This window comes from Heterocephalus glaber, unplaced genomic scaffold, assembly GCF_053883595.1.
Source record: "Heterocephalus glaber isolate CG9 unplaced genomic scaffold, H.glaber_assembly_v1.0 deba00001730, whole genome shotgun sequence".
Lineage (NCBI taxonomy): Eukaryota > Metazoa > Chordata > Mammalia > Rodentia > Bathyergidae > Heterocephalus > Heterocephalus glaber.
The window spans coordinates 1,850,332-1,873,902 of record NW_028258441.1 but is presented as its reverse complement, the minus strand read 5'-3'; the positions used below and the strand labels follow the sequence as shown (position 1 = coordinate 1,873,902).

At 36.2% G+C, this 23,571-nt stretch overlaps 1 pseudogene; it reads left to right on the top strand.

The window, feature by feature from the left end:
- Window positions 1-572: 572 nt before the first annotated feature.
- On the top strand, window positions 573-1,072 carry LOC101703148 (transmembrane emp24 domain-containing protein 5-like; annotated as a pseudogene).
- The last annotated feature ends 22,499 nt before the right edge of the window (window positions 1,073-23,571 follow it).

Here is a 23,571-nt window from a genome sequence, read left to right as displayed (position 1 = left end):
TTTCTAGTACTAGGATAGAACCCAGAACCTTGGGCATGCTAAGCAAGTATTCTATCACTAAGCTACACCCTCCAACTCTGAACCACCTTTGAAAATCCTTCCATTTAACCTCTTCCATCCTGGCAGGTGAGCTCTGCTAATCACTAAAATTTAGGCAAGTCCTTCATCTTCACTGATTCTTCCCTAATCCACAGAATGGGATACTAGCACTCACTACTCAATATTTTATAGTGAAACTGTGACAATTAAGGAGTTAATGTCACTAAGGTACTTCAAGATAAAAAGTGCTACAGAATTGGAAAGTTTTTTTGACAGGGTTTGCTTTTCTTATTGTTGGGGATACTAAATGTGAATACAGGAACTTCATCTATAAAGAAGCTCAGTTTCCATCTTCAGTCTCTATCCTTCAGAGGACATCACTTGCTGCCGCTGCTGCTACTGCAGCTATCACCTGAAGTTTTCTCAGACTCAGGGTTCCCCTGCCAAGAGGAGTTCAGGGAGGAAAGTGGAGCCAGGGCACCAGTGTCCCTCATCTCCCACATGGCATTCAGCCGTATATCGCCCCACCAGGGATGGGCGACAAAATCTGGCTACCACCCCTCCCATGCTGCTCCGGGTTGCTTCACCCCAGGGCTGTTGCCTGCTGCAGGCTTCACACCTTCCTAAGACATAGACTTTACCTCTACCCCTCCGGCAGGACAGAAAGAATGTTTCTACCAGCCCATGCTGCTGAAGGCCTCTCTGGAGATCGAGTACCAAGTTTTAGATGGAGCAGAATTAGATATTGATTTCCATCTTGCCACTCCAGAAGGCAAAACCTTAGTTTTTGAACAAAATAAAGCAGATGGAGATTACACTGTAGAAACTGAAGTTGTTGATTACATGTTCTGCTTTGACAATGCATTCAGCACCATTTCTGATAAAGTAATTTTCTTTTAATTAGTCCTGGATAATATGGAAAAACAGGCACAAGAACAAGAAGACTAGAAGAAATATATTACCAGTACAGATATGTTGGAGATGAAACTGGAAGACATTCTGGAATCCATCAACAGCATCAAGTCCAGAGTAAGTGTTCATATACAAACTCAGAGCATTTGAAGCTCATGATTGAAACAGAAGAAAGCAACTTTGATAGAGTCAATTTCTGGTCTATAGTTAATTTAGTGGTCATGGTGGTGGTGTCAGCCATTCAAGTTTATATGCTGAAGAGTCTAGGGGAAAAGTAGAACTTAAAACTCAGCTACTTAACAAATTTGGAAAAAAAAGGCAGAAAAATGCAGTAAGTTGTTACCGTTAATAGTCAAGACTATTAGTAGTCTTTTCCAAAATGTTTTCAGGCATTCTCAATAAGTGTAAAACAAGTATAATTTTAATGTGAAAGTCTTCACTTTCTGTGGAAGTTGCTTTATTGATCCAGCTGTATATAAGTGTATAACAGGAATATTTTACAAAATGTTAAGTTTAATTGAATTAATCCATATTAATAACTGTATTTTTCTAAGTTTGAAAAAATTTTACAAAAATCATTTTTTAATTAAATAAATTAACACTGGGAATAAATGCAGTACCATACAACCTGCTTTTACTTAGATACTTCTTTGCAATGGTGGCAGTTACAAATTAATTTTATATTCCATCCGGCACAACCAGCCAGCCCAAGTGGGTGAGCCAAGCAGCATGAAGCTCTCAGGTACCATCCCGGGCCCCGCCCATGCCACAGTGAGCTCCTAGACGTGGCTTGGAGCCCCAGCCCCATCAGGAGCTCCGCTTAACAGCATGGGCGCCTCCAAGGCCCACTCCCCCCCCACCCCGCCTCTGGCCTTCTGGCTCTTCTGCTACCTGGTCCCACACTACAGAGGCACAGGGGATTATAAAGGCCCTTGTCCTGAGCGCCACAAGATAGAGCAGAAGTTAGTAACAGAAAGAGGGCTTCTCAGGCTCCTCAATGAAAACTGAAGCTCAGCGGAAAAGTAAAGAGAATCTGTACAATAAAGAAACACCAGACCACCGTACTTGGTAAGTTGGAGGGATCATTACTTGGGACCATTACCTCCCATCAAAACCTGCACTATCTTCAGGGGAAGGGCAACTGGAACCTGCAGTAGAACTTTGCAGAGTTCAACCCTGCAGGAGGACAGGGGGCTCAACTTGGGACTAGCAGCCAGAAATCTGCCTGAATCTCACAGGTCTGCTGCTGGCTTGCTGAGACTCATTGACTCATATATGCACACGGATGCCTACCTTGCCTACTGTGACAGCAGAGACATACCCTGAAGGAGGCCCATCATTTTTATTTTTTGCTATTTGGAAAAAAGAAAAAAAAATTTCTGATATTTTTAATTCTTAACTTTTACTTTTTTCTACTCTTTTCAAATTTTTACTTTTCTTTATTTTCTTTCTTTTATCTTTTCTTTATCTATCTCTCTCTCACTCACTCATTCTCTTGCTGTCCCATTGCTCTTCATCTCCCCGTTTGTTCCTTTCTGCACTGAATTTGGATTTCTCCTTTATTTTTCTTTTCTTCTCTTCTTCATCCTCTTGATTATCATTAGTTTTAAAAGAAAGTAAATACAGTATCTAGCCTCCCTGTTGCTGTTAGGTGATTCTGTTCACATCTTTGTTCTTTCATTCTGCCTTTTCCTCTTGCCTTTAACAATTTCATAGAGTTTGTGTGATCGTCCTGTGTCTTCTGGCCTCACCGCTAATCTTTCCTGATCTTCCTACCTGTCTCTCCCTCCTCAACTCCTTCTAACTCCCCATCCCGAAGGGGAAAGATGCTATATTGAAGAGTTTATTCACTATAAACATATGTTGGGCTGGTCCTCAGTTTTAATTTAATTCACATAGTTAAATGTGATTGATTAATAACTACCACAAATGGTCATTTTCTAAGCTGCACTTGATGCTATGGTATTGCTGACTGTATCATTTGGGCTAACATGTTGTGATTGATTTAATCAGTTTTTCTTCTGGGTATAAGGTAAGTAAAATAGCCTCAGAGTGATTAGAGTCTCAAAACCTAAACAAAAGATATATCTGGAAGACACCTCTGAAAAACAATCATTCCACAAGGGTTTTAAACACAAGCAACAAAGATACCTGCATTAAGCAATTTTGAAATATCAACTCAGGAATTAAACCAAGGACAGTACCAAAAAGAAAAATGAAAAGACATTTAAGCAAGGCACAAATGCAGGCTTCCACACCACAAAAAGTAAATTCTGGGGGAAATGAGGTGGAAAAATCTGATAATCAACCACCTGGACACCCTGAACTGATAGCACAGGAAGTAACAAGGCAGATGCATGAGGCTCTAGAAAAACACAAAGCAGAAATAATCGAGTTAAATACAGTGATGGTGAAAGGAGTGAAAGACATGATTAGAGGCTCTAGAACAGAAACAGATAAGAAAATAGATGAGATCAGAAACATGCTGGAAGCCATGAATTCCCAGCATAAGAAAGACATGGAAACCATGATCGCCCAACATTAGAAAGAAACGGAATCCATGAAACAGATTCAAACAGATATTCAGGAGGTTAAAAACTCCAATGAAAGCATGCAGAGCAGATTAAGAGAATCTGAAGACAGAATATCAGATATAGAAGACAGGGTTGGGGTGAAGGACCATGAAAACAGAGATTTCTTAAAGATAGTGAGGGTCCATGAGAAATCAATCCAGCAGCTGCTAGATGATGCAAAGAAGAATGACATAAGACTGAGAGGAGTCCACAAAAAAACAAGAGAAAGTACAATTGACATAAAAAAACTGTTCAGAGAAGTAATAGTGGAAAACTTCCCAGACAGAGGTAGAGAATTGGACATACAGATAAGTGAGGCATATAGAACTCCAACTACCCATGATCAAAAAAAATCTACACCTAGACATATAATAGTCAAGAGCCCAGAAATCCAGCAGAAGAACAAAATCCTACAGGCATTTAGAGAAAAAAAACGAATCACCTACAAAGGAAAGCCCATCAGAATCACAGCAGACTTCTCAACACAAACCCTCAAATCAAGGAGAGCATGGAATGAAGTATTTCAAGCCCTAAAAGAAAATAAATTCCAACCTAGACTGTTGTATCCAGCAAAATTATCTTTCAAAATTGATGGGGAAATTAGATACTTTCACAACAAAGAACACCTGAGAAATTTCATGAACACCAAACCAGCACTCCAAACAATTCTAAGCAATATCCTAGAAAAAGACAATGAAGGTCACAACTCCATGAGGCCCAACAGAGGGAAGACACCATGCAAGGTAAGACACTAGAGGGAAAGGGGGAAAACAAGAAATAAAAGAGCCAACAAAAGTAAAACATCATGACAAGGATGAGTCAATATCTATCAATTATAACTATCAATGTCAGTGGCCTCAATTCACCAATCAAACTAAATAGACTGGCAGAATGGATTAAGAAGCAAAACCCAGCAATATGCTGTGTACAAGAAACACACCTAACTCAAAAAGAAATTCATAGACTGAAAGTAAAAGGATGGAAAATGGCTCTCCATGAGACAGGAACCCAGAAAAAAGCAGGCATAGCAATCTTATTTGCAGATAAAGTAGATTTCAAACCAAAACTAATTAAGAGAGACAAAGATGGTCAGTACATCCTTGTGAAGGGAACAATCCAAGAGGAAGAGCTGACAATCCTAAATATATATGCACCAAAGACGAATGCCCCCAACTATACAAAACAAATATTAATGGACATGAAAAATCAAATAAGCACTAATACAGTTGTAGTGGGGGACCTCAACAACCCTCTATCACAAGTAGACTGATCATCTAGAAAAAAATTTAACAATGAAATTCTAGTACTGAACCAAGCTATTGAAAAAATGGACTTAATAGATGTTTACAGACTGTTCCACTCCACAAAATCAGAATACACATTCTTTTCAGCTGCACACGGGTCATTCTCCAAAATAGATCACATGCTAGCTCATAGGACATATCTAAGTAAATGTAAAAGTATTCAAGTTATCCCCTGTATATTATCAGACCATAGCACAATACAATTGGAGATCAATAACATAAGAAACCACAAAATGCCCACAAACACATGGAAATTGAATAACACCCTCCTGAACAACCAATGGGTTACAGAGGAAATTAAAGAAGAAATTAGACAGTTTCTACAAGTAAATGATAATGCCACTACAACATACAGGAATCTGTGGGACATAATGAAAGCAGTTCTACAAGAGAAATTCATAGCAGTGAATGCCTATATTAGGACAATACAGAGAACTCAGTTAAATAACCTAATGCAGAAATCTCAAGCTCCTAGGAAAAGAAGAGCACAACAAACCCAAAGATTATACAAGAGAGGAAATTGTAAAGATCCAAGCAGAAATCAATGCAATGGAGACTAAGAGAATGATACAAAAAAATCAATGAATCAAAGAGTTGGTTTTTTGAAAGGATAAATAAAATCAATAAACCTTTAGCCAACCTTATCAAAAAAAGGAAAGGAAAGGCTCAAATCCATGCAATTAAGAATGAAGAGGGTGAAGCCACAACAGATCCAGTAGAAATTCAGAGGATCATCAATACCTACTTTGAGAACCTGTACTCTAATAAAATCGAAAACACAGAAGAAATGGACAGATTCCTAGATACATACAAATGGCCAAATTTAAATGAAGAAGATATAGAAATTATAAACTTCCCAATAACAATGAGTGAAATTGAAAATGTAATAAAAAATTTACCAACAAAGAAAAGCCCAGATCCTGATGGCTTCACAGCAGAATTCTACAAGACACTTAAAGAAGAACTATTGCCATTACTCTTTAAACTCATCAAGGAAATTAAAAGGGAAGCAAGGCTTCCAAATGCATTCCTGCAAGCAAATGTTACTTTGATTTCAAAACCAGGGAAAGACTCAAGCCAAAAAGAGACCAATCCCCCTAATGAATATTGATGCAAAAATCCTCAATGAGATACTGGCAAACAGAATACAGAGTGTCATCAAGAAGATCATACAACCTGACCAAGGTGGATTTATCCCAGGGATGCAAGGGTGGTTCAACATCCATAAATCAATTAATGAAATACACTATATTAACAGAGTCAAGGGCAAAAACCATATGATCATCTCAATAGATGCAGAAAAGGCACTTGACAAAATCCCATTCATGATAAAAACACTACAGAAAATTGGAATAGAAGGTCTTTATCTCAACCTGATTAAGGCTATCTATGAAAAACCAACAGACAACATCATACTAAATGGCCAAAAACTGAAAACTTTCAGGCTAAAATCAGGAAAAAGACAAGGATGCCCACCATCACCACTCTTGTTCAATATTGTTCTGTAAACATTAGCCATAGCAATTAGAAAAGAGAAAGAAATAAAAGGAATAAAGATAGGAAAGGAAGAAGTGAAACTGTCATTATTTGCTGATGATATGATACTTTACATAGAAGACCCAAAAAACTCGGTCAAAAGTCTTCTAGATCTAATTGATAGATTCAGTAGAGTAGCTGGATACAAAGTCAACAGTCAAAAACCAATAGCCTTCTTATATGCAAACAGCAGACACATTGAGAGAGAAATCTGGGAAATAATTCCGTTTACAATAGCATCTAAAAAACTGAAATATCTAGGAATGAACCTAACAAAGGAAGCAAAAGACCTCTACACTGAAGACTACAGCACTCTGAAGAAGGAGATTGAAGAGGATATAAGAAAATGGAAAGATATCCCTTGTTCCTGGGTAGGAAGAACCAATATAGTGAAAATGGCCATATTTCCAAAACTACTGTGTAGATTTAATGCAATGCCAATTGAAATTCCAACAATATACTTCACAGAATTAAAGAAAACAATTCAAAATTTCATTTGGAAGCAGAAGAAACCTAGAATAGCAAAAGCAATTCTAGGCAACAGAGACATGGCTGGGGGCATCACAGTCCCCAACTTGAAACTATACTACAAAGCTACTGTGATAAAAACTGCATGGTACTGGCAAAGAAACAGACCTGAGGATCAGTGGAATACATTAGAAGATGCAGAAACAGTGTCAGACATACTCAGACGCCTCATCTTTGACAAAGGGGCCAACCACCCCCACTGGCCTCTTTAGTAAATGCTGTTGGAAAAACTAGATTTCAACCTGGCAAAGATTAAAACTAGACCCATACCTATCACCACACACTCAACTAAGATCGAAGTGGATTGAAGATCTAAATATTAAGACAGAAGCACTAAACTTGCTGGAAGATAAGTTAGGTAGAACTCTTAATGACATTGGCATAGGAAAAGACTTTACAAGCAAATCTTCAGTAGCACAGAAGCTAGCATAAAGAATCAACAACTGGGATCTCATCTTATTAAAAAGCTTCTGCACTGCAAGAGAAACTACCAACAGAACTAACAGACAACCTACAATGTGGGAAGAAATTTTTAGCAGCTATACCTCAAACAAAGGTCTACTATCGAGAATATATAAAGAATTGAAAAAAATCAGACTCCCCCAAATTCAAAGATCCAATTTAAAAATAGGCATCTGAAATGAACAGACATTTCTCAGACCCTAAATAAAAGCCACAAATAAATATATGAAAAAGTGTTCAACATCCGTGGTAATTTGAGAGATGCAGATGAAAACAACACTGAGATTCCACCTCACCCCAGAAAGAATGGCTGCTATGAAGAAATCAACCAATAACAAATCCTGACAGGGGTGTGGACAAAAAGGAACCCTTCTCCATTGTTGGTGGGAGTGTAGACTGGTGCAACCACTATGGAAATCCATATGGAGATATGTCAAAGAACTAGGACTAGAGGTCCCATTTGACCCAGCTATTCTTCTACTGAGTATCTTCCCCAAAGAATTAAAAGAATCATACCACAGTGATATATGTGCACCTATGTTTATAGCGGCACAGTTTGTAATAGCTAAAGTTTGGAAACAGCCCAAGTGCCCATCAACTGGAAACTGGATAAAGAAGATGTGTTTTTTTTTATAAAATGGAGTACTACTCAGCCATAAAGAATGAGAAACTAGAGACATTTATAGCAAAGTGGCTGCATATTCAGCCATAAAGAATGAGAAACTAGAGACATTTATAGCAAAGTGGATGCATATTGAGGCCATACTCTTAAGTGAAATAAATAGGACACACATGTGTAAATACAGAAGTTTTTCTAGCATGAGAAACTGAGAGTGTAAATAAGGATGAAAATGATTAAAATTAATAATTGATAATTTGAAATAGGAAAAGGTACAAAGGTGTAGGGGTGGCGGGAGGGGAAGGGGAAAGGGAAGAATGGAAAGGAAATATTATGAGAAAGAAAAAAAAATGGAAACAAAGTCTATGTAAATAGGGAAGGGTGGAGGGGATGAAGGGCACACAGGTAATGGGGGGAAAAATAAGAACTAAGATACAGCATGTTCAGGCAAAAGCACCCAATGATAGATGTAAATGTATTGTATACCTAAAATGTATCAAGAAAGATATAAAATAATACAAATTAGTTTTATAATTTTTTGATATATCAAATTATAAATCAATGAGAATTATGTAATTATGGATTAAATATATCAATTTTTTCTATTAACATATGTATCTCTTCTGAAAGATAAATAGATACCTTTGAAATAAATTAACATTTTGAGATTTTAAAACAAAATATTTTTCAGTGTAAAATATTAGCAAAAAGTATTAATTTTATATACTTAGCCTACATTCCCAAAAGGTGACATTTTATTAATTTTTCAAACTGCAAAGGTATACTTTCTCATTAAATTAGGACAAGTTTTCTCTTTGAAATGAAAGTACATAATTAAAAATTTTCTGAATTAAGGATATATAAATAAAGCTTGCTCATTGTTCATAAGGATGCATTCTGTGACAATAGTTAGAGTGCAGGATTTTAAAATTAAGGTGAGATAAAATAAATTTATTTTTATATTATCTTTCAACAATGTTATGCAAGTTTTAGCATGATTATTGTCTTTGATAACACATTATTACCAGCAGTTGTGAAGGAAATTCTGCTAAAGGGATCTAGACCTAGTGTAAATAAATCTTTTTTTTTTTGAGTTCTCAAAATTATCAGACACAAAAAAAATTGAGGTAAACTTGAGAATAGCTGATTCAAAATAAAGTTTATGGGCCCGGGATTTAGCTCAGTGGTTCTGCCACGTGCCTCACAAGTGCAAGGTCCTGAGTTCAATCTCCGGTACCAAAAAATAAAATAAAACGAAGTTTACTGAAGTAGAACTGTAAATAAATATCTTCAATCTGATATTCTCATTATGACATCCCAATACTAAGACAAATCATAGGAGGAATTTAGTGAACTGAAAAAATCTGTATTTGACTTCATTTTCTATAATTACTGTTTTGAACTATCTTTTTAACTATTCAGCAACCATTTATGAAATGTAAGCCCCACTATAAAGTTTAGCTTTGGGTGTTAATATAACTTCCATAAAATGACCTTTCTGATCAATTTATTGACATTGAGAGATTAGAAAGATAGACTCAAGTTATAAACACCTAACATGTAAATAAGCCATATACACATGAAACTCTCTTCAACCCTAGTCTACTGCAATCTGTAGGATCTTAAAGGAAAAGTCATTTAACTTCATTATGAATGAAACAATTTTAAAGTTATACCCATTTGTAATATGATAAACACATTGTGAGTTAGAAACAATCAAATTAAAAATTTGGGTATAGAATCCATCTATATATTGATGGAGATCTTAATGAGCAATAATGATACCCAGAAAAATGTGATATCATTTATAATTTATGCTCGGAGTGGTATAGAAAGAGACATTTGCCTCCTCCTTAAGGCCCTTGGGAGAAAAATGTAAATTTCTATTTCCCTAGGTGCTTTTTAAAAATGAGATTAATACCATACATGATCAGTTACCTTAATTGGCCATGAAAATCCTTTGGGTGGCTAGAAGTCCCTGTAACACATGCAAAACAAGGGTCAGTAAGATCACTGCTTATGAAGAGCCCTTCCTTTTGCCTTTTCTATTAAATTCATAAGCAAATCTGTAGTACTGTGACTAATAAAGCAGGGTACAGATACAAACTACTGCATCTTTTCTATAAAACTGATTAAGAATTCTACTATATTATATAACATATATATTATCTAACACTGAATTTGTTACATCATCTTTTATGGTAATATGTGATTTTTGTCACTGACTTTAAAACTGATTTAGTAACTTCTTACCATATAAGATTAATAATTTCTTTATTTGAAATACAAAGAATTTAGGAAGATCAAGGACAGCTTTATTTTTTGTAGACACAAAGTGAAAAGAATGAGATTAAGACACATGCTTTATGTATTAACCCAAAAAATTAAAATTCACAAAGGACAGAAATCTTTACTATTTTAAAGGTATATTATCTACTTCATATGTTTTTTTAAGTCATGCTAAAACGAAGGAAACTGTTAATCATTTAAGACCTGATTTGTCGTGGTGTCTAATTATCTAATTAACTTAAAATACTACAACAGTGATCTAAGGCCTAGAGTTCTGATTTGCATTTGGAACATTAATGATGTGCTTTTCTCTCATGTGAATATGAACATACAGAAAGTGGTGTTTGAAAATAGCACTGAAATAAGTTATAAAAATAACTACACTTATCACTAGTTTTCAGTTATAGACAATTTTCTAGTAATTAATTGAGTTTATCCATGATTGATGCTTTGTAAAAATAACTGGAATGTTTAGAAATTATAACAATTACTTCTAAAATACTGGTCTCCACTGAATCATACATCCCTGAACCCATTACCCTCATGTAGTTAGTTCCCTAACACACTGACTTTGAGCATGACCTCCTATGCTGACTCTGTGATTTGCTTTGGCCAATGAGACATAAGCAAATTCAAACATGTCACAAGAGGCTTGAAAAATATGCATCGGAGCTTATTTTCCCTTGTTGTTGGTAAAGCCTAGAATTAATTACATGAAGAAGTTCAGGTCAGCTTACTGTAATGTAAATTACACCAGCCCTATTACCTCTATCACCAGAGCTAATAGCCAAGGCAACCACCACCAGGCACAAAAATAAGCACAGACACAGGGGAAACATCAAGTAAAGCAGAAAAAGACTAACCACTTAAACTCAGCCCAAACTGCTAGCTCACAGAATAGTGGGAACATCAAAGATTGCTTTAAGGCATTACACTTTGGGGTAGTTTGTTATAAAGGGATAAGTAACTAAGGCAGGTACGTAAATAGAATTCTACTTTGTCTTATTTAATTTTATTTCTAGATGCTAGAGATTGAACCCAGGGCCCTGAGCATCTAAGCATGCCTTTGATCCCTGAGATACACCATCACATCAAATAGAATCCCATTTAAATAAACTTAAATAGCTAATAAAATGTTTGAATTATCATATCTAAGCTACTTTAAATTATACTTATAAAATGATTTGACCTGTTTCAAGGTACTCAAAGCAATTTAAACTGATAATATCAGCAATACAATGTTTAAAAGCCATTCACAAAGTATTAATATTACTTAATCCTATAAAGTATCCAAATACAATTTTTATACATAAATACAATTTCAAAGGGCTGCATCTGTATTCAGTTAGTGGCTATTTCTAGGGAACAAACTCATAAAACCACCTCTTCTATACAACTTTTATTTTTTTTCTTTAATCTAATTTTTGAATAATTTATAATTTTGAAAGGTTCAAAACTAAATTATTATACGATGACATCCAGTTAAAAAGTCCTCCCATTTCTGTCCTTATCACCTAGTACCCCCATCCCACAAAACCATTATTATTCATTTCTTACATACAAATGTGATCAAGAAAGTGGTGACTGCTGGTGCCAGATGCCATCTAAAGGAAAGGCGGGCTTGTAAAAACATTACAGTGTGTCCACATCTGCCTTATTCATTGGATCTAGTACCGTGAAATTTCTGGCTCTTCCCCAAAGTCAAAATGATCATGAAAAGTAGAGGTAAATGTAAATGTTTTGAATCAATTCAGAACATTGAGACAGTGATAGCAATGCAACTAAAGACACTTAAGAAAGAATTTCAGCCTTGTTTTCAAAAATGGCTAGAATAATGGGATTTGTGCTCAAAGTGAAAGGAAGTATTTTTAGGGGGATCAATGGCAATACGTCTTTTACTGTAATATTTTTTTAAAATGTAAATATTATACTCCAATAAGATGGAAAACACAGAAGAAATGGACAGATTCCTAGATACATATGAATTACCAAAATTGAATGAAGAAGACCTAAAAATTCTAAACAACCCAATATCAACCAATGAAATTGAAAACGTAATTAAAAACTTAACAACTAAGAAAAGCCCGGGCCCTGATGACTTCACTGCTGAATTCTACAAGACATTTAGAGAGGAACTAGTGCCACTACTATTTAAACTCTTCAGTGAAATTCAAAGGGAAGCAATACTCCCAAATTCATTCCTGGAGCAGAGAAAGACCCAACCGAAAAGGAGAACTATAGGCCAATCCCACTAATGAACCTAGATGCAAAAGTCCTGAATAAGATACTGGCAAATAGAATGCAGAAGATCATCAAGAAGATTATACACCCTGATCAAGTGGGATTCATCCCAGGGATGCAGGGATGGTTCAACATACGCAAATCAATCAGTGTAATACACTATATCAATAGAGCCAAGGACAAAAACCATATGATTATCTCCATAATTGCAGAAAAAGCATTTGACAAAATTCAACATGCATTTATGATAAAAACCCTACAAAAATTGGAATAGATGGTCTCTACCTCAAACTGATAAAAGCCATCTATGAAAAACCAACAGCCAATATCATACTAAATGGTCAAAAACTGAAATCCTTCACACTAAAATCAGGAACAAGACAAGGATATCCACTATCACCACTCTTGTTCAATATAGTTTTGGAAACATTAGCCATGGCAATTAGACAAGAGAAAGAAAGAAAAGGAATAAAGATAGGAAATGAAGAAGTCAAATTGTCATTATTTACAGATGACATGATACTCTATATAGAAGACCTCAAGAACTCCACCAAAAGTCTTCTAGACTTAATAACCAAATTCCATCAAGTAGCTGGTTACAAGGTCAACATACAAAAATCAGTAGCTTTCCTCTACATGAATGACAGACTCACTGAGAGAGAAATAGGGCAAACAGTTCCTTTCACAATAGCATCCAAAAAACTGAAATACCTAGGAATCAACCTAATGAAAGAAATTAAAATGTAAATATTTACCATAGTTTTCAATTAAACAGCATATTCTCCAAAGCTTCTTTATTGGCAGTTAAAGCAGCAAAATCCACCTAGTATGGTTTTCAAAGCACTAAAATGGGGAAAAGGGGGATGATATAATGGTATTTGTCATAACAGAACAATCTGTGGGGCTGGGGATACAGTTTGGTGGTGCAGAACTTGGCTACCATGAGCAAGATCATAAGCTCCATCCCCAGGGCCAACAAAATGATGAAAACGAAACCACACAATTTCCACATAGTATGTTAGCTATTAGGTTTTTCTTAACAAAATTAATTGAAGAAGTATTCCTTGAGTCTCTTCTCAAGAGCAATTTTAGGTGCTGCCTGTATATGTATGAACCCCATGTAATGGTGAAAGCGAACCTTTTAGAGCTTTCAATGATACAAACAGCCCATCGCAGCACATGTGCTATATAGGTTCACCACCACTGCCATATAATATCAATATACTACAGTGAAACAAGAATTAGGATATTTTTTAAAATTAAGTTTTAATGAATGACATTAATTTCACAGTAAAGCAATAATTTTCTCAGTGTATTACTTTCTAATCAGAAAATATAAATATTCTACAGAAGGAATTTGAACATTTAGAAAACAACTGATTAAAACATAAAGAGCTTGCAAGCGCAAGGACCCGAGTTCGATCCCCGGTACCAAAAAAAAAAAAAAAAACATAAAGAGCTAAAAAGAGCAAACAAGATGTCAAAGAAAGGAGAAATACAAGAAATTTTAGAAAACAGCTTTAGGAATGTACATAGTCATTAGCTTTTAACCAGCAGGAAGGTATCTAACAAAAACTAAGACTTAACTGCCTTTGGGGGAAAGGGAGTTTCAATATACAGCAGCTTAGTTACTAAGATAGTATCTGACCTAAATTCATAGTAGAAATAATCATATTTTAAATTACCTCATATTAACCCATTTCTCAGGCTTATAAATATATTGGTGATGTACTGGACACAAAAACATTTTTTAAAAAGGTCACATAGGAGTTCTAATATTAATCTGTATTGGGCTAACTAAATAATGTATGTCCTTGGAAAAACTACAATCCAGAACAACCACACAAAAATGTGCTGCATATAACAGTAGATGGTAGGCTTGTTCAATCATAAGATCACCAGTTGCATTTGTGCATGCCCCCCCATCTGTGAAAGAGCTTTCACAACTGAATTCAGCTAAAATATGTTCACAATGTCTTTTAATATCCCTTGGGGTTCAGCATTTCATTATCAAGTTAACACTTTTCCTCACATATCTTTATGATCATAGTCAAGTTTTGATACAAAAAGCAAGTGGGTCTTGAAAGTAGATGTTTGTAAATGCAGTTCATATAAAGTTTCTCAGCTCTGCCATTTTTTATTATCCTTGTAATAGAATCAAGAGAGAGAGAAGATAAAAATGTTAATTGAGTAGATTGAAAGAAAAGTAGAACATATACAAGTGATGTCCTTCACTGAAGTAGAATTCAGGTAAACTCCATATTAGGCAATTATATTAGTCAGGATTCTCCAGAAAACAGAATAGAAAAATCAATTCAAAAGGAAGAAACACTGGATTCAGTCCAGTCACTTGGCCCATTATTTTTGGGCCTGTGTGAGGCAATAAGTCATAGTGGCAATGCACGGTAGTAGAAATCACTCACCTCATGGCAGCTGGGAAGCAAAAGTGCGAGAAGCTGAGTTCCCAATAACCTCTTCAAGGACATGCCCCAGTGACCTAACTTCCCCCTACTAAGACCCATTTCTTAAAGATTCCATCACCTCCCAATAACACAATGAAGTAGGGACCAAACCTTTAGCACATGGGCCTTTGAGTGACACGTGTCCAAATCACTGTCTGTCTATCTATCTATCTGTCTATATAATTTTCTGTGAAGAATATCATTAGTATTTTTATAAAAATGCATTGAATCTATACATTGCTTTGGGTAATGTGAAGATTTTAGCAATATTCATTCTTTGATGAACATATGATGTCATTACATTTATTTGTGTGTCCTGTTAATTTTTTTCATCAGTGTTTTCTACAGTTTTCATCATAGAGTGCTTTCATCTTCATGGTTAAATTTATTCCTAGATATTGCTTTATTTTTAGCTAGTTCATTTTTCTTGTAAAGAAATGCTACAGATTTTTGTATGCTGATCTTATATCCTACGACTTTTCTGAATTTATCAGTTCTAGCCATTTTTTGGTGGAATCTTTAGGTTTTTCTATATAAAATCAGGCTATCTGAAAATAGGAATATTTTGACTTCCTCATTTCCCATTTGAGTGCCTTATTCCTTTCTCTTGCATAATTTCTCTGGTTAAGAATGTCAGTACTGGGCCAGGGATTTAGCTCAGTGGTTTAGTCGCCTGCCTTGCAAGCGCAAGGTCCCAAGTTCAATCCCCAGTACCAAAAAAAATATATATATATATATATATATATATATATATATATATATATATATATATCAGTACTATATTTAATCAGAGTGGAAAAGTAGGCATCTTTTTCTTACTCCAGATTTTAGAGGAAACATACTACAAGGCTATAGTAATCAAAACAGCATAACATTGGCATAGAAATGGACAGATGCACTAATCAAATAGAATAAAAATCCCCGAACTAAATACACCTATTTATAGCCAATTTATGTTTGACAAAGACACCAAGAACATATGTGGGAGAAAGGCAGTTTTCACTAGCGTTGGGAAAATTGGATACTCATATACAAAAGAATGAAACTAGATCCCTATATCTTATCAGTTACAAAAATCAACTCAAAATGGTTTGACTTGAATGTAAGACCCAAAACTGAAAGTAGTAGAGGAAAACATAGGGTAAACACTTCAGGAAATTTGTCTAGGCAATGATATTTTGGATACGACCTCAAAAGTACAGACAACAAAAACAAACTTAACAAATGAGATTGCATCAAACTAAAAGGCTTCTGCACAGAAAACAATTAAAAGAATTAAGAGTCAACCTACAGAATAGGAGAAAAAATTTGCAAAAACTTCACCCAATTAAGCATCAATACCTAGGATATATTAGAAACTGCACTCATTAGAAAAAAACCAATTAATATAATTTAAAATACAGAGAATTATCGGAATAGACCTTTCTCAAAAGGCACATACAAATGAGTAACAATATAAAAAATAGTCACTAATCATCACAGAACTGCAAATACAATCTACAATGAGCTATTACCTCACACTAGCCAGAATGGCTACAAGATGAGATTGAAAGAAATGTTTATATTTTTTAAAAATGTTACATTACAATACATTACCATTCATCTCCCTCAAAATATGCCCACTCACTTCCAACACACTTATCTCATCATTCTTGCCATTCTTGCCACTTTCTGAAGCAGTTCTGGAAGTCCTTTTTTGTGAGTGTCTTTACTTGTGCTGTTGTGACTGACTCAGTGTCCTGCATCAGTTCAAAATGTTTGCCTTTTATGGTCATTTTGACTTTAGGGATGAGACATAAGTGCTAGATTTGGTAAGTAGGGTGGATGAAGACACACTGTAATGTTTTTACCAGCCTGCTTTTCTGTCAGATGGCAATGGGCAGTAGCATTCACTGCATTTTTTTATCACACCTCATAAAGACACTCATGAAATAGGACTTTCAGAACTCCTTCAGAAAGTGGCAAGAAAGATGATGTATGTTCAAAGTGAGAGGAAGTATTTTGAGAGGAATTAATGGCAATGACTTTTACTGTAATAAAGTTTTTAAATTTTAGGACTACTGTATTATTAATCACCACTTGTAGCATCAAAAAGACAAAAGATAAATATGAGGATGCTCAGAAAGATTAGCTCCCATTCACTGTTTATAAGAATGTAAAATATTACAGCCATTGTGAAAAATAGTGTGGAGATTCCTCAAAACATTAAAAATAGAACTACCATATGATCCAGCAATCCCACTACTAGGTATATTTCCAAAGGAAAGGAAATCAGTATGTTGAATGGATGTCTGCATTTCTATGTTTAGAGTAACACTATTCAGAATAATCAAGAATAAGGATTAAAGTGATTAAAACAAATAATTGATAGTTTGAAATAGGAAAAGGTACAAAGGTGTAGGGGTGGCGGGAGGGGAAGGGGAAAGGGAAGAATGGAAAGGAAAAATTATGAGAAAGAAAAAAAAATGGAAACAAAGTCTATGTAAATAGGGAAGGGTGGAGGGGGTGAAGGACACACAGGTAATGGGGGGAAAAATAAGAACTAAGATACAACATGTTCAGGCAAAAGCACCCAATGATAGATGTAAATGTATTGTATACCTAAAATGTACCAATAAAAGAATTTAAGGAAAAAAACGAAATGGAATCAACTTAGGTATCCATCGATAAATGAATCAATAAAGAAAATGTGATGTATATACACAATGGAATATTTATTACTCAGCCACAAAAAATGAAATCTTGTAAGTTTTGGCAATATGGATTAAACTAGAGAATATTTTGTTAAATGAAATATAAGTCAAGAACAGAAAGACATATATCACATGTTCTCACCTATGTGTGGAAGCTAAGAAAAATTAATCTCCTAGAAGGAGAGAGTCAAAATGTGGTTTTCAGAGGCTGGGAAGGGTAGGGAACAGGAAATGAACAGAGAGAAGAGCAATACAGATATAGAAGTGCATTTGAATGGGAAGAATAACTTGTAATGTTGTATAGCACAGTAAGGACAAATGTGGTTGACATTATTTAATTGTATATTTCAAAATAGACAATAGAAAAAATTTTGAATGTCCCTCTTTTAATCTCCCTACTCTAGTACTGCCCACATCATACCCACAGGCATTACTAATGACAATGCTCAAACATTTCTTTCTCTAGATTTTAAAAATAGATTCTTTTTATAAACCACTACTAGATGTGACTGTAGCTGATCTTTATCACCCTGAAACACCTTACATAATGAATATGTAGTAAACTCAAAAAAATCTTTTTCTCTGTGCCAATAATTCCACTAAATAATAGAGATGTACTTAGACAAAAGCCAAACCGATCCTTGCTGTAGCTTATCTTAACTGTAACATGAAACAACTGCAAGGATTTTTTTGTTTTGCTTTATTTTTTGTTTGCAATACTGGGGAATGAATCCAGTGTCTTGTGCATGCTAGGTAAGCACTCTACCACTGAGCTATTTCTCCAGCCCTTTCATTTTATTTTGCAACAGGATTTTATGCTGGAACTTGCAAACCTTCTGCTTCAGCCTCCCAGACTGTTGGGATTATAGGCGAGCACCACCAAATCTGGTTTCAGGACAGTTTTTTTTGTTTGTTTTTTTTTCAGGACAGTTTTTTAAGCAAGTGACATTTGAGATAGATATTGGAGTGATTGTCTCACATCTTTTGTTGTTGTTTCTTATTTGTTTGTTTGTTTGTTTTTTGTGGTGCTAGTGAACCAACCCAAGACTTGTACCCTCTAGAGCAATCACTTCACCACTGAGTCACACTCCTTAGCCTATATATATATTAAATTTTCTTCCAATACCAGGGATCAAACTCAGGACCTTGTGCTTGTGAGGCAGGCGTGGCATCACTAAGCTAAATCCGGGGCCCTTTAATATTTTGTTTTGAGACAGGATCTCACTAAATTACTAAGTTGTTCAGGCTAAGCTTGAACTTGTGATTCTCCTGCCCCACTCAGCCTCTTGAGCAGGTGGGATTGCAGGTGTTCACTGCTATGCCCTGCAAAACTAAAGTCTATGGGGAAAAAAAGGAAGAAATGAAACTGTCTCTATCTGGGGATTGAACCCAGGGTCGCACTATCACCAAGATACACCCTCAGCCTTTTTTGCATTTTAAGACAAGTCCCTACCGAGGACCTGAGTCACGCAGAAGACACCGAATCACCCCACTGCAGATAGGCAGCCACCTGATTCCACATTACCAATGTGCAGAGGACACCAGACCACCAGACCAAGGTACTGAGTCCCACTGTTCCCGGCCCAGAGGTAGGGGCTTCTGAGCAGTGGTCCCACTGTTCCTGGTCCAGAGGAAGGGGCTTCCCAGTCACCATCCCTCCCGCTGCTCCCAGCCCAGAGGAAAGGGCTTTTGAAACTCCTTCTGAACCGCTGCTCCTGGCCCAGAGGAAGGGGCTTCCGGGCCACCATTCCTCCCACCACTCCCAGCCCAGAGGGAGGGGCTTCTGAACCACCATCCCACTGCTCCTGGTCCAGAGGAAGCGATTTCCCGGCCACCATCCCTCCAGCTGCTCCCAGCCCACAGGAAAGGGCTTTTGGGTCACCATCCTTACCGCTGCTCCCGGTCCCTGCCCCACCTCACCCAGCTCAGAGGAGGTAATCCGTGCGTGTGGCAATAACAGCCACCCGCCCCAGTCGAAATGAGAAAACACATAAATATGTCTCAAAACCAGACTTCCAGATCACCTACAGCAACCCCAAAGGGAAATGAGATGGAACAATCTGATACTCAACCACCTGGACCCACTGAACTGGCAACAAAAGGGAATCTGGAAAAAATGAAATCAGAAATAATTTCTCAGATAACAGGAGAAATTGTGCCCCTAGTGCAAATAATGATTAATAAATCTACAGAGGATCTGAGGAACATGATGGAATCCCAACCTAAGAAACAAATGTAATCCATAAAACAGATGCAAATAGATTTCCAGGACATGAAAAACTCCATTGAAAGTCTACACACCAGAATGAGCCAGTGTGAGGACAGAATTTCAGATATAGAAGAGAAGATTGCAATTAGTGACCAGGAAAAGAAAAATTGCTTCAAAATTATAAGGGAACATGAGAAATCAATCCAGCAGCTGCTGGATGATGCATAAAAGAATAAAATAAGACTGATTGGGCTCAATGAAGAAACAGGAGAGAGTGGAGATGACATAAAAAATCTCTTCACAGAAATAATGGCAGAAAACTTCCCAAGCAGGGAAAAAGAGCTTGACATACACATAAGTGAGGCATATAGGACTCCAAATGGCCTTGATCAAAAAATATCTACACATAGCCATATAATTGTTAAGATTCCAAAAACACAACAGAAGAACAAAGTTCTCCAAGCAGTCAGAGAAAAGAAACAAATCACATACAAAGGAAAGCCCATCAGAATCACAGCAGACTTCTCAACACAAACCATCAAGGCAAGAAGAGCTTGGAGTGACATATCCCAAGCCCTAAAAGAAAACAGCCTCCAACACAGATTGATGTACCCTGAAAAACTATCTTTCAAAATGGATGGAGAAATAAGATACTTTCATGACAAAGAGCACCTTAGGAACTTCGTGAATACCACACCAGCACTCCAAAGAATTTTACACAATAGCCTAGGAACAGACATTGAGGATCACAACCCCAGGAAGCAAAGCAGAATGAACCCATCTGGCATGACAAGAAATTAAATATAAAGGGGGAGAACCGAACAAAAAGAAAAAGTCATGGCAATGACAAGTCAATACGTTTCAGTTATAACCATCAATGTTAATGGTCTCCATTCACCAAGCTAAAGAAATAGACTGGCAGAATGGGTCAAGAAGCAAAATCCAACAATATGCTGCATACAAGAAACACATTTAATTCAAAAGGAAACTCATAGAATGAAAGTTAAAGGGTGGAAAACAATACTCCATGCGATGGGAACCCGAAGAAAAGCAGGAGTAGCTATCCTCTTGGCAGATCAAGCAGATTTCAAACCAACACTGATTAAGAGAGATGGAGAAGGACACTACATCCTTGTAAAGGGAACAATCCAACAAGAAGAGATGACAATCATAAATATCTATGCACCAAACACTAGTGCACCCAACTATATAAAACAAATACTAATGGACATGAAAAGCCATATATGCACTAATACAATTGTAGTGGGGGACCTCAACACCCCACTGTCACAAATAGATAGATCAACTAGACTAAAAATAAGTAATGAAATACTAGAACTCAATCGAACTCTTGAACCAATGAACTTAACAGATGTTTACAGAATCTTCTACCCCACAAAATCAGAATACACATTCTTCTCAGCTGCACCTGGGTCATTCTCAAAAATAGACCACATACTCACACATAGAACATGTTTAAGTAAGTGCAAAGGAATTGAATTTATCCCCTATATATTATCAGTCCATAGTGTGATGAAATTGGAGATCCATAGCAAAAGAAACTCAAAAAATTTCATAAACATGTGGAAATTGAACAACACACTTCTGAATAACCAATGGGTCACAGAGGAAATTAAAGAAGAAATCAGACAGTTCCTTCAATTAAATGACAATGATAATACAACATATCAGAATCTATGGGACACAATGAAAGCAGTCTTATGAGGGAAATTCATAGCAGTGAATATGCATATTAGGAAAACAGAACAAGCCCAATTAAACAACCTGATGCTGAACCTCAAGCTTCTAGAAAAAGAAGAGCAGGACAACCCCAAAGCTCATACAAGGGAAGAAATTATAAAGATCAGAGGAGAAATCAATGCAATGGAGACTAAGAGAACAATACAAAAAATCAATGAAGCCAAGAGTTGGTTCTTTGAAAGAATCAACAAAATTGATAAACCTTTAGCCAACCTTGTCAGAAAAAGGAAAGAAAAGGCCCAAATCCATGCAATTAAGAATGAAAAGGGTGAAACTACAACAGAACCAGCAGAAATCCAGATGATCATCAATACCTACTTCCAGAACCTATACGCCAATAAGATGGACAATACAGAAGAAATGGACAGATTCCTAGATACATATGAATTACCAAAGTTGAATGAAGAAGACCTAAAAATTCTGAACAACCCAATATCAACCAATGAAATTGAAAACATAATTAAAAACTTATCACCTAAGAAAAGCCCGGGCCCTGATGGCTTCACTGCTGAATTCTACAAGACATTTAGAGAGGAACTGCTGCTGCTACTGTTTAAACTCTTCAATGAAATTGAAAGGGAAGCAATACTCCCAAATTCATTCCTGGAAGCAAGCATCACCTTGATCCCCAAAGCAGAGAAAGACCCAACTGAAAAAGAGAACTATAGGCCAATCTCACTAATGAACATAGATGCAAAAATCCTTAATAAGATACTGGCAAACAGAATGCAGAAGATCACCAAAAAGATCATACACCCTGATCAAGTGGGATTCATCCCAGGGATGCAGGGATGGTTCAATATACGAAAATCAATTAATGTAATACACTATATCAATAGAGCCAAGGACAAAATCCATATGATTATCTCCATAGATGCAGAAAAAGCATGTGACTAAATCCAACATGCATTTATGATAAAAACCCTACAAATAATTGGAATAGATGGTCTCTACCTCAAACTGATAAAAGCCATCTATGAAAAACCAACAGCCAATATCATACTAAATGGTACAAACCTGAAATCCTTCACACTCAAATCAGGAACAAGACAAGGATGTCCACTATCACCACTCTTGTTCAATATAGTTCTGGAAACATTAGGAACAGCAATTAGACAAGAGAAAGAAATAAAAGGAATAAAGATAGGAAATGAAGAAGTCAAATTGTCATTAATTGCAGATGACATGATACTCTATATAGAAGACCCCAAGAACTCCAAAAGTCTTCTAGACTTAATAACCAAATTCAGTCAAGTAGCTGGTTACAAGGTCAACACACAAAAATCAATAGCTTTCCTCTACACTAATGACAGACTCACTGAGAGAGAAATAGGGCAAATAATTCCTTTCACAATAGCATCCAAAAAACTGAAATACCTAGGAATCATCCTAATGTAAGAAATCAAAGACCTCTTCTCTGAAAACTATGGCACTCTGAAAAGAGAGATTGAAGTTGATATCAGAAAATGGACAGACATCCCCTGCTCCTGGGTAGGAAGGATTAATATAGTGAAAATGGCCATACTTCCAAAACTGCTATATAGATTTAATGCAATTCCAATTGAGATCCCAGCAGCATACTTCACAGACCTTGAGAAAACAATCCAAAAATTCATTTGGAACAAGAAGAGACCCAGAATAGCAAAAGCAATTCTAGGCAACAGAGACATGGCAGGGGGTATCACAGTCCCCAACCTGCAACTATACTACAAAGCTACTGTGATAAAAACAGCATGGTACTGGCAAAGAAACAGGCTTGAGGACCAGTGGAATAGATTACAAGATCTAGAAACAAAGCCAGACACACTCAGCCATCTCATCTTCGATAAAGGAGCCAAACACCCTCGCTGGAGGAAAGATAGCCTCTTTAATAAATGGTGCTGGAAAAATTGGGCTTCAACTTGCCAAAGATTAAAACTAGACCTATATCTCTCACCATGCAC